This window comes from Calonectris borealis, chromosome 9, assembly GCF_964195595.1.
Source record: "Calonectris borealis chromosome 9, bCalBor7.hap1.2, whole genome shotgun sequence".
NCBI classification, from domain to species: domain Eukaryota; kingdom Metazoa; phylum Chordata; class Aves; order Procellariiformes; family Procellariidae; genus Calonectris; species Calonectris borealis.
Genome location: NC_134320.1, coordinates 24,484,972 through 24,495,867, shown reverse-complemented (window position 1 = coordinate 24,495,867; position 10,896 = coordinate 24,484,972). Strand labels below are relative to the sequence as shown.

General features: G+C 43.0%; 1 long non-coding RNA gene across 3 annotated transcripts; it reads right to left on the bottom strand.

The window, feature by feature from the left end:
• Nucleotides 1-2,351: 2,351 nt before the first annotated feature.
• Nucleotides 2,352-10,865, bottom strand: LOC142085456 (uncharacterized). 3 transcript variants are annotated; one of them, XR_012674694.1, is made up of 8 exons: nt 10,520-10,865; nt 9,961-10,134; nt 9,015-9,183; nt 8,573-8,688; nt 7,577-7,737; nt 6,159-6,236; nt 5,729-5,871; nt 2,352-2,635 (listed from the first exon to the last, which is right to left on the bottom strand). It is a non-coding gene; the product is annotated as an uncharacterized LOC142085456 (long non-coding RNA). The 3 variants fall into 3 exon arrangements; XR_012674693.1 differs by lacking the exon at nt 7,577-7,737 and having other exon boundaries at nt 10,006-10,134; XR_012674695.1 differs by lacking the exons at nt 7,577-7,737; nt 9,015-9,183 and having other exon boundaries at nt 10,006-10,134.
• Between the last annotated feature and the right edge of the window lie 31 nt (nt 10,866-10,896).

Genomic DNA, 10,896 nt, shown 5'->3' with positions numbered 1-10,896 from the left:
GTAGATTTGACCGTCTCCCGAACCCACTCAGAGAAGACAAGGGTAAGCGTGATGTTTTAATAACTAACTTGGAGAACTTTTTTTCCTATCCTAAATTGCTTCCCCTTCCTTCCAGCACTGGCATATTGGATGAAGATTGTGCAAATATATACATCATAATGGGTGCATTGATAAACAACTCATGGATATGGTGTATTTGTTTCTTAAATCTCCTGAATATTTACTCCATAAGGAAACAGATAAATTGGATCACATTTTTATTAATATAGCAAAAAAATGAAAGGACCCATTACCTAAACGGATTGACTCCTGGACACTTGTGTGTTATCACTGATTAAAATAACTAACCAAGTCCTGTCGCTGTCTTCAGTACCTTACTCGGATGTGCGTTGTGCGATGATGAAGCATCTTGACTAACAGCTGCCTTTTCGCTCATTTCAGCAGCTGGTTTAAGACTCTGCTCATAGGGAGGGTAGTTTCCTTTGTGCTTGCCTTTCGCATCTTCATGTCTAGTGTTGAGGACAGAGCTGCCTTTCTTCCTGTGCGAGAATCTTCAGCTCCTTGGCTCCGTAATTCATCGTACATCTGACCTGAAGAGCTGCAGCTTCTTGGTAACTCTTGCTTTTTACCACCCATTGCACAGTTATAAAAATCTTTTTTGTACTGGAGACATCCTTGCAGTTCATCAGGTTAGATTCCTGCTGAGTCCAACGGGAGCCAAAAGAAGCGTGGCTGACCTTTTGCATACGTATCTTCCAGAAGCCATTTACCAATTAGCACTTAGGAGAGCACCACTATACATTGAACGCGGCAGAACGCGTGCACTGGCGACGTGTCTAGCAGTGGTTTACAGCAGGCAGCTGAGCTGCTGCCAGTGTTTGAAGAAATTAATGCAGAGGATTTCAACTGTTTCAAGTACGTTTCCTCCTAAAAGTGAAATAACATCTTAAGGGCCTTGCTGAGAAAATAAATGGTCAAATAATAAATACTTTAGCAATGTTGTCATCTGCTTCCTGTAAAGTGGATGTGTATGATATGCCAGCGCTACCCGCCTGGGGACAAGTGTAGATCTCAAAATTAACTACTAAAAATTTGTACTGTCACCTTAATAGAGTTCCAAGCTCACGCAGCTGTAGACATTGAATTAGCCTAAAACTCCTTCACTTGAACAACTCTGAATCTTCTGAAGTAGTAGTGTGAAGAAAGGGATCTTCTTGGAGCTGTTCAGTGGTTAAGGAAAGGAGGTCATGACCCATTCCTGTAATCTAGCATTTTCTACAAATACTCCCCAAGTACTTCAGAATTATTTTGGAATGAGATGATGAGAGAAGTGATTACAATATGCCAGCAACAGTAAAATTGTGAGTGGACTTACGGTATCCTGGCAAATGCTTCCAGTCCAAAGAGAGAATGTCACAAAGGTACTCGGCCACGTTTCGTTATTTTATCAGGCCACTTTTATATCGGGTATTTCAAAGTTGTTCTTACTGATTTTGACTTCTGACTTCCAGAGTCTAGGCTGACCTTATGGGAACAAGTATATACATAATATATTTAGCGGAAAGTTATTTAAATAACTAGTCTATTAAAATGTCCTTCCTGCAATAAAATTTTATCGTGGTCTTATGATATTCCTCCCAGTGTTTTATATACCCAATATAATTTTCTGATTATTTTTCTTTGCAAGAAAATATGATTATTCCTAACTGTTTTTGGAATTAAATAATTACTGGTAAAATACAAATGAGTATTTAATGCGGATCAGTATTTAGCAGAGATGTTACACCCAAGTATGCTCTGCTCTGGTATGGATACAACCTCAGCTCACTTGTAGTGTTCCGGTGTTCTTAAACAAAGGCAGATCCTTCTATAGCAATTAAGAAATAATTTAAAATTATTCTTTGACAAACTCGTATATTTCTTCATCTGTAGAAATGTTACAGTGCTGGTGGGGATGCTTGTATCTGTGAGGATAAGCAATTTTCTAATAGCAAAGCACCTTTGTAGCAGCTGCTCGGGGGGCATTTCACCTGCTATATATCATATAGCAGATTTTTCTGATTTTTTTTAATATATATATTTTATGGGAGAGAGATACAGAGAGATAGATATATATATTGCTCATTTAGGCCTGTTTCTGTTTGAAACCAATACCAGATGGAGTTCACAGAGCATAACACAGCATGAAGGGCAGAAAAAGAAAAATGGAGAACGTCTCAGTTCCTCAGTCAACTCTTAAATTCCACTTCAACCAGGACTTGCCTTCCTTTTGTTAGATCAGGAGAAAGGCTGACAGAAGCATCTGCCTTACGTAAACATTAAATGTAGATGATGTAAACATTAAATGTAGAAATGTGGAAAATATACCTGCCTGGCTTAGCTCCTTGTTTTCCTTCCTGCAGCCACCTGCACTTCTCTCAGCACCCAACGCTGTGGCACTGAGCTGTAAGAGCCTTGCTATCTGCAGCTCCTCTGAGAATACAATTCTTTTCTAATAGGGTCACAATGACAGCAAAGAAATGTTCAAACCTCACAGTTGGCATCAAAAGCACTGGGCAACAGAGAAACATCCTCTTCCAGCTGCAGGTGTTTTACTGGCAGTGGTGGGAAGTCCCCATCAGAATCCCTCTCGGATCTGTTGGCAGATTCAGTTCAAGCGAGCTCAGTTTTCAGAGTAAACCCTTTTCATCCTCCTTGCTCTTGGGCCCTGCCCTTTTCCTCCCTCAGGCAGTTGCTGAGCTGCTTACCCCTTGCTATCCCCATGCCACAATTTACACACTCCAGCCACAAACCTAAGCAATTTACAAAACAAAATACACCGAAATACCACCTGGAAAAGAGCGCTGTGGAAGAGTTAAGTATCGGTACCCGCTGTTTTCTTCCCTGGAGGTGCCACAGTGAGGACAGAAGACCGGCTTCCCCATCACTGGGTGTTCCACAGCCTAAAGGAGCTCTTGGTCCCTGTGGACCTGACTGTGGAGGACACAGCCCAGCTGTTCATAGCAGGGACATGTCCTTCCCCTCTTCCTCATCCCCAAAATTTGCCTTACTCTGATCTAGGTGCCCTATGTTGCTATGCTCTGCCACTAGCTTGGGGTAAAAGACAGGATTTTCAAGTAATGCTATGTCCTGCCTTTCACGGAACATGCATGGGCTCCGCAACACCGCGGGCACACCCAGAACATGCCCTTTTCTGGGCCAGCCCTGCTGAAGGAGCTCACGGCTTCAGCTCCAGGCACTAGGAAATTTTTGATACTGGCACCAGGGAGGCATTGAGTCTGTAAGCCAGAGAGGTGCAGAATCCTAATACATGGATCCGATAGCAACAACTGGTGATTTTAAAACGGTGCTGGCCCCTAAGCACCCCATGAAAGCTGTTCTGGCCTTAACTTACTTATTAAGGGAGAGCTGAGTCCTTTTAACATCCCAATTCACTTCCCTCTTTCACTCCTCCTCCTCAGGTTAGTGCTTAAAGAGAGAAGGAGAGACGGGCCATCTCAAGGTGGCTGAAAACACCAGTGGGACGGGCTCAGAAAGACTGGTGGTGAAATAAAGGAAGGCGGAGCAGGTACAGGAGCCTAAGAGCTAGTGGTATCCCTGGCTTGACTTCATTCATGGCAGGCCAAACCGGGGATGCCAACGCCATCCACCAACAACTGCTTGAGGCACACTGCAGCATATAATTTCAGATCAACTTTTCAGATAGGAAGGTTCTATACATACAGATTCTATATATAGCATTTCTTTATTTCTTCTAGAAAGCTTGTATTTGCCTTACTTCCTTACATTTGAGTCTAAATTCTTCATGGAGTTGCAGAGTAGATCCACAAATTTGTAACGTCACAAAAACGGGACAGGAGACAGACCCTGGCGGTAATTTTTCTGCTGGCACTGGGTGGTCAGAAAGGAGCGCTCCAGCAGGAGATGCTTAGGGACTGCGCGTCCTCATGCTGCACGTTCTGCCTATAGGCGTAGCTATTCATTTCCTAGCTGCTGTGGGAAGGAGGGTTGTATCACCTACTGCTTGGCTGACATTTCATCCAACTACTTCTCATACGTTCTTAAAACCAAACCTAGAAATGTTTGAATCATGCAAGTTTGAACAAAATTCTTTTTTATGCTATTTTCACCAGAAAGTCTTTATCAAACATTTTCCAATATCTAAAGCGGTTATGACGCAACTTCTTAGCAGTTTTAATGTAAGATCTACTGTTCAGCATTTAGCATGGAGATTATTGCTAGGGTTACCTTTTCTTTTAAATTAGGCAACTCCTGCTGGGAACTACAGTCTATGCTGTGAAAGAGTTTCCACCTACTTGCCAGCACAGCTATGTGATAGATGTATTGACTTTTAAACACAGAAGAGACAGAGAGATCAATTCTGTTAGGGACCTTTAGAGAAAGAGGAGTGATATTTAACTATCTTGAACAAGGTTGACCCTCAGCTCACCCCAGAGGATTGCTCAGGCCACCTAGGTATTTTGTCTAACAAGAAGGGTTAACTGATTTGATTCTTAATCTCTCTGATCAATCCCTCTCTATAAAATCAGAATAATACACTAGATCTTTACCTGCTTTACCACTGTGCTGTAAAGGTATATAAGCTGATGTTTGCAAGCACTTAGATGTGAGTCCCGGGACACTGACTTCTAACAAACTTTTACAAGTCATAGGTACTCAACTGAGCATGATTTATTACTGATTCTGATCAAATACTTCAAAGGGAATTAGAGGAGAGTGGTATGAAATGGTCCAAGGCTCTGCCGTACACCAACACGGCACTCTAGCTTTCTCACTTAGAGCATAAGAAGGACAAAACAATCCTATCAGTGTAAATGAACTGAGACTGAAGCAGCTGCTGAATGTTTTCAATAGACTTCCTGGTAATGGCTGGTACAATTTCATTAGGGCTTCTCATTTTATTTAATAAAACATTGGATGATTGTCTTTGTAATACAGCAACAGGTGCAGGAAAACAAAAGGCACATTTCCTGATTGTGTCCACAAAGAGTCCATTACTTACTGGCTGACACAGTAGGCATTCGTTTTGCCGTGTGTATTTTTTTTAATGTGAAAATAATGATCACTCAGAAAAATAATTGTTTTATGATAAAAGACTTGTGAGAGAGTAGTTTAGAGTTAGTAATAGCACTATGCAAATGGTTTCAGTGCAAGTTAAAGTAGAGAGCTAACAGCACTCGGTAAACACTGATCATGCTTTAGATAGAGATCAAAGTACTTTCTACAGGTGGTAACCACCATTAATCCCCATCATGTAAAACAGAAACCAAACACAAAAAAGGCTATGCTTATGATCCCTGAAAGTACTCTGTAGCCTGGATCCAGTACAGGATGTAGGTACTCACGAGACATTCTTGCAGTTTACCTTTACTAGTCGATAAATGAAACACAGAGAATAGTCCTAAGTGACTCTCACTAGCCTTGACAGTGAATTCTTTTTTTCTCTTTCTGGCATATGAGTCTTCAACGAGGAATTAAGAAAGGCTGTTTGTTGGGAATCAGAAGATGTAGTTTTGAATTGTTCAGATTGAGGGTGGGATTGAAATTACATTTCCCCCCTTTTTAGCTTCCTTTTAAATGAAAGTGCCACCATAGAATTTGTTTAAAATCGAAGTCTACCAGGAGGTAGTAATATACTAAAAGATTACAGAAGATTACTAGCTCTGTTTTGGTTTTTATGAGCAACGTAACGAGAGTAGGATCACACCTTGCACTCCACGTTGGCTTCAGTCTTAACATTTTTAGTTTCTTGTCGCAATGACCAGCAAGCCATGAATTGGGTTTTATAAATTACTGGTTCACGTACCGTAGTTTTCAGAGCCTTGCACTTCCCATCTTTCTTCTAGTTCCCTGAAAAATTATTTGTGTCAAAGATAAGCAAAAAAGAAAAGGCTGCAGTGTCATCATGAGCACTGGGAAAGGTTACACCTTGTACAGTGAAAGCATGCTGTGGTTACACAAATCAAGGAAACACTGCTTCTGAAAAATGCATCAAGGCTGGCATCAACTATCTACCGCATTTACTAGATTTTCTCTGAATAAGAAGCGTTCGAATTCTATAACAAGATGCGTTCAAATTAAAATTACTATGGAAATATTTACAGTTTCTTCTCAACAAGAACTTCCTAAGAACAAACCTGTTACTTTCAAGATGAGCACCTCGAACGATTCAAATCAAGATCCAAATGCACATCGTCTGTGCTTTTAAAAGATTCCTGAAAAGTAAATTAAAACATCTTGTAAATGAGACACTGGTCAAGTATTTTCTTCTTTAAAAAATAAAGTTAGTTAAATATTTTAGTTGTTAAATATGTTATTAAAAAATTAAAATCTTCATAAACACCATACTGTCTTTCTGAGACATGCAGCCTTTCAGGAACAGCAACTCCACAACCGCTTGCTCATCAGCCATTGCAAAACTCCAGTTGCTAATCCTGTGCTGACAAGGCATAAAATCTAATAGAGCATTAAACATGCTCAGCTAGGCAACACCCAGTTAAAGGCACATCCAGGAAAAAGAAAAGGATACAGGAAAGGCTGTATCAGATTGGCACTCATCTCCACACGCAAATACATTCCAGCAACGACATTCTGCTCTCACCGCGGTCTGCTCATGGCTGTTATGCCCGTTTATCTCCAAATCGAGTCACAGCCCAACCCCTTGCTGCTCAGGACATTGCTTTTCAGAATAATTTTTCTAGGAGTTCACTTTGCAGTGTATAGCTTTCCCCACACGTGACATCAAAATGCAAAAATATGCATTTGATCTCCCTGTCTTGCTTCCACATGGCTTGAGGTGTCCAAGATGTCAACCTAAGGTTTCTTGAAATACACAAAGGAGAGGTTTCAATTTATTCCTTCTGCTCAATTGAATAAAAGGGCAGATGGCAACTAGCTTCTGAAGCACAACATGTCCCTAACAGGAACAACTGGGGAAAAGTAAAGATTCCATATGCAGAAGCAGCATACGGAAACTCTGCTACTCCCCACTGGTCTTTCTAAGAGACTTCAGAAGCCGCAGTGAAGGGTGGGGCTGCAGTGCTGAGCTCCACCACAGAAAGGAGGAGAGGGTAGAGACCGATCCCTGCCCTGTGAGGACACTAGCTTTGTTCACTCACTCTTGTTTCTTTCAGAAACTGATCAAGTTAGATTTGAAATTAGAGGGGTTTTTTTCTCGTTCCTTTCTCCTTTGTCCTAAAATCCTACCCTTGCAGTTAAGTTCAACAACAGAACCCAAAATATGAGCAACCAGCAGCAGGAAACAGTCTTGAAGAAGGAAGGAAGCATCTATGCAAACATCTTGCGACTACAGTGAACATAGAACCACAACACAATCATCTGAAGAATACACAAAGAGCTTTTACGAGAGATTTGCTCTACCCTGCTCCTGGAGAAGGCAGTCTTCTGTCTTATTTTCACACATGGCTGCCTGCATGCAAATACAAATTAATTTCTCAAACCTTTCTATAGCTGCACATTAATATAAATGCATCCTCTTCGATCAAGCAGGATGGGCTCAGACCATTATTTACAGAGTACAGAATTTGTCAGGTACCTGCAAGTTTTCCAGCAAAGCTCCAAACTGAGCCGATGCTGAAGAAGAGCCTGCCCTTATTCATAGTGCGTGCAAGCATCTCCTAATACAGCGAGAAGGACCTGCCGATGCTAAGCAATGCATTTGATTTCGAGGGCATCCCAACTTACATTATCATTTCTCTGAAAAACAGGAAGATGAGATGTAGTATTCAGGAGCAGAAAACAATCACTTGAGAGTAATCAGTGCGTAATAAGCAAACACGCACCACAGAGGGCCCTGGTGGAGGGAAAGGGAAGCCAAGAAGCAGTCCCAACATTAACTCAGGATGTAACTTGGGCAGCACCGTGCTCCTGCGGGCCACGCTGAGGAGCCCGCTCGGAAGGCTCACTGAGCACGGAGCTGACATACTGTGCTGCGTACCTGGGAGGTCACACACTCATTAGGATTTTTATCAGCAGGAAAAAAATCTTTAAACTGTGCCCTTCCTCTCCTGGTTGCTCATTTCCACCATCCAGGTTATATCCTGACGTAGGCCAGTACGGTAGTTTCTGCAGTCATAAAGCAAGCCACGATCAGAAACAAACAAAAACGTCAGACAGATAACAGCCAAACAATTCACAAGCTACCACTGGGAAAATCACTTTCGCTGCTTTACTTTGGATTAGAACTAAGAAGAAGAAAACTAGCTACTGCTGAGGGCATTACCATTCAGCTACTTGTGAGTGGGACCACGCTGTGGACTGGGTGCTCAGAATGTACAATACCCATCTCAGGTGCCAACATTTTCTTATCATATTGCAATTTGTGCAACAGTCCTAGTAAGTACTGTTTGGATAAGTAAATCTTGCCAACGTGAATGCTGCTTGAGATTACTTTAAGCTCTCACTTTTTTCAGACTGTAATACCAATCATCTTGTTTTTCCACAAAAAAAACCTTTTTTTTTTCCTGAAATTATTTAACCCTTGAGATGAACCAGGGAAGAAGAAAAAGGAAAAAAAAAGAGCCTTACTTACATCTGAATTTAATTCCAGAGAGTTAGTTGCTTTCAGAAGAGGTCCTACCAGCCGCCTGATACTTTTGTACACACAGATCACATACAGATAGGTCAAACATGGATTTGCAATCTACCCTGCAAGAAAAACAATAAAAAATGTTTTCCTCCCAACGCACACTAGACATGCTAAAAATGTAGCTGCTCTGTGATCAGTGACAGAAGTTTAGACCCAACAACAGACAGGTTAAATTAAGTAACATATAACAAGTCCAAAAAACTCCCAAAGGTTTAGCTCTCCTCATTCGGGCCCAGAAATCAGGTGTTCTGCCTAAATTTCTCAGGTGGTCCAATCTGCAGGAAGCATCTAGATGATGTCATTTATTCCTGCCAGTACCTAGTTTTTGAGAAACGCAGGATGTTAGACATTGCCTTTTCCCAGATCATCCAGCACAGTGACTCACACTAGCAACTGCTGTTCAGTAAACCAGTTTGGACCAGCATCCCGGCACGGGCAACCTTGCTGCCCGCGGAGGCAGAGGAGTGGCAGTACTGGGCTCTGGACTGTTCGGCACAGGGCAGATGCTGCAGCATCGAACTCACAGGCTTCCAAGCCTCTCATTAGATTTAGCCCTGAATTACCAAAAACATAAAGGGAAAAAATGAAGATGTCATAGGGCTACAGCTATATTGCGTACATGCAGCAATCAGGAAACCACTGCCAATTAACTTGAGAAGCACAGATCAGGTCCCTCAGCAAGTCAGCAGTGGGATGTGCTCCTATCCAACACGTGTTGGTAGATAGGAATTAAAACAACAAATGGAAAACTAAATTAGTACTTTGATCTGGAAGAGACAAAAAGCTGTGACTGTGAATTTTTAAATTCTATTAAGTAGATTGCTACAAGATGGCCAAGCTAAAAAGCCAATCCATTTAGGCAGCTTTATATATACTTTCAGGATTATCTACTTTAATTCATCATTACCTTAAAACAAATAATGGGTATTCCCTAACCTCTCTCCTAAACTTTTCTTAATTGTTAAGAAGCTCTGAGGAAGACAGAATTGAGAGAGCCATTTGTAAAAAACCTTTTGGCCAAGATAACATTCACAATAAAATATTCCTTAATATTTACTGTATAGCCCTTTAACTATATCATTACCAGAATACAGTTGCCAGTTAAATATTAAGTTCCCTGGTGGAAAAGAATAAATATACAGTGTTGAGGGGTTTGTACAATTTTGTGTGGCATTTCAAAACCAGAAGCATTCTATAAAACCATTACATGATGTTAAAAATTTGAACTGTGTTGCAAATACACCATTGGCTGACTTCTGCAATATTCAGATTTACATGATTGCTTAATCAATGATAAAAGCAGAGATATGCTGCAAAAAGGTGGTTTGTACCTTATTTAGAGGCATACTGCGTTCAGTACGGGAAGGGTAACCTACATGTGGAAGCCCACAAATCCAGGGCATTTCACGTGCGATCATGCCCCAAGGTAAGCCACGCGCTTCCCCACGGAGGGCTCCGTCGATAGGGACAGGAGATCCGCGCCGCGAGTTCTTCCAGCTGCAAGACTAAAAAAGAAACAGAAATTAGTTCTTCCAAAGTCTGCTGGTCCTTTCAGGGACATCTCTGGGAGGGATCAGCATCCCCGCTCGTCGTGACTAGCTCGGCATGGGTGAAACCGGTGCCCGTTTACCAACAGGGCTGAGCCCTAAAGCCTGTTTACTGTGGGTGGGTAAACACACGCAGTGTGAACACAGGGCTTCGTCAATTAAATATCTTGTGGTCGCTGCCACGCCACGCACCACTGCCATCAAGCACCGAGGGCCATGGCCCCCCCGCCCTGAGGGCCTGGGGTCTCGCCAACACCCGCTGAAGCGCCCCCAGCACCCGCCATCGCCCCGCTGCCTTTTTTCCACACACGCCACACATTTATCATAAAGAATGTTTATCCACCACGTATATAATGATTTCAGCGGCCCCACGGGGGCCGCTCTGCTCTGCCCTCGCCGCTCAGGTAACGACAGGCGTTCACCTCCCGCGCCCGGAGCCGTTTCACTTCCCTCAGTCGCAGCGGGCGTATGCGGAGGGAGGGATTAAACACAAGGTATTTAACCCTTCTCCTCACGGCGCTTACGTTTCCCTCAACATGAGCCCCTCACCGCCGTGCCCCGCTCCGCGGCCCGCCCGCCGTGAGGAAGGGCCCGTCCCGGCCGGGGCTGCGCGCTGAGGCGCCCCGGGGTCGGCGGGAAAGTGGCGGGCGCCGAGCGGCCGGGCCGGCTCGGCTGGGCTGGGCTCGGCGCGGGGCGGGCAGGGCAGGCCCGGCCCCACCC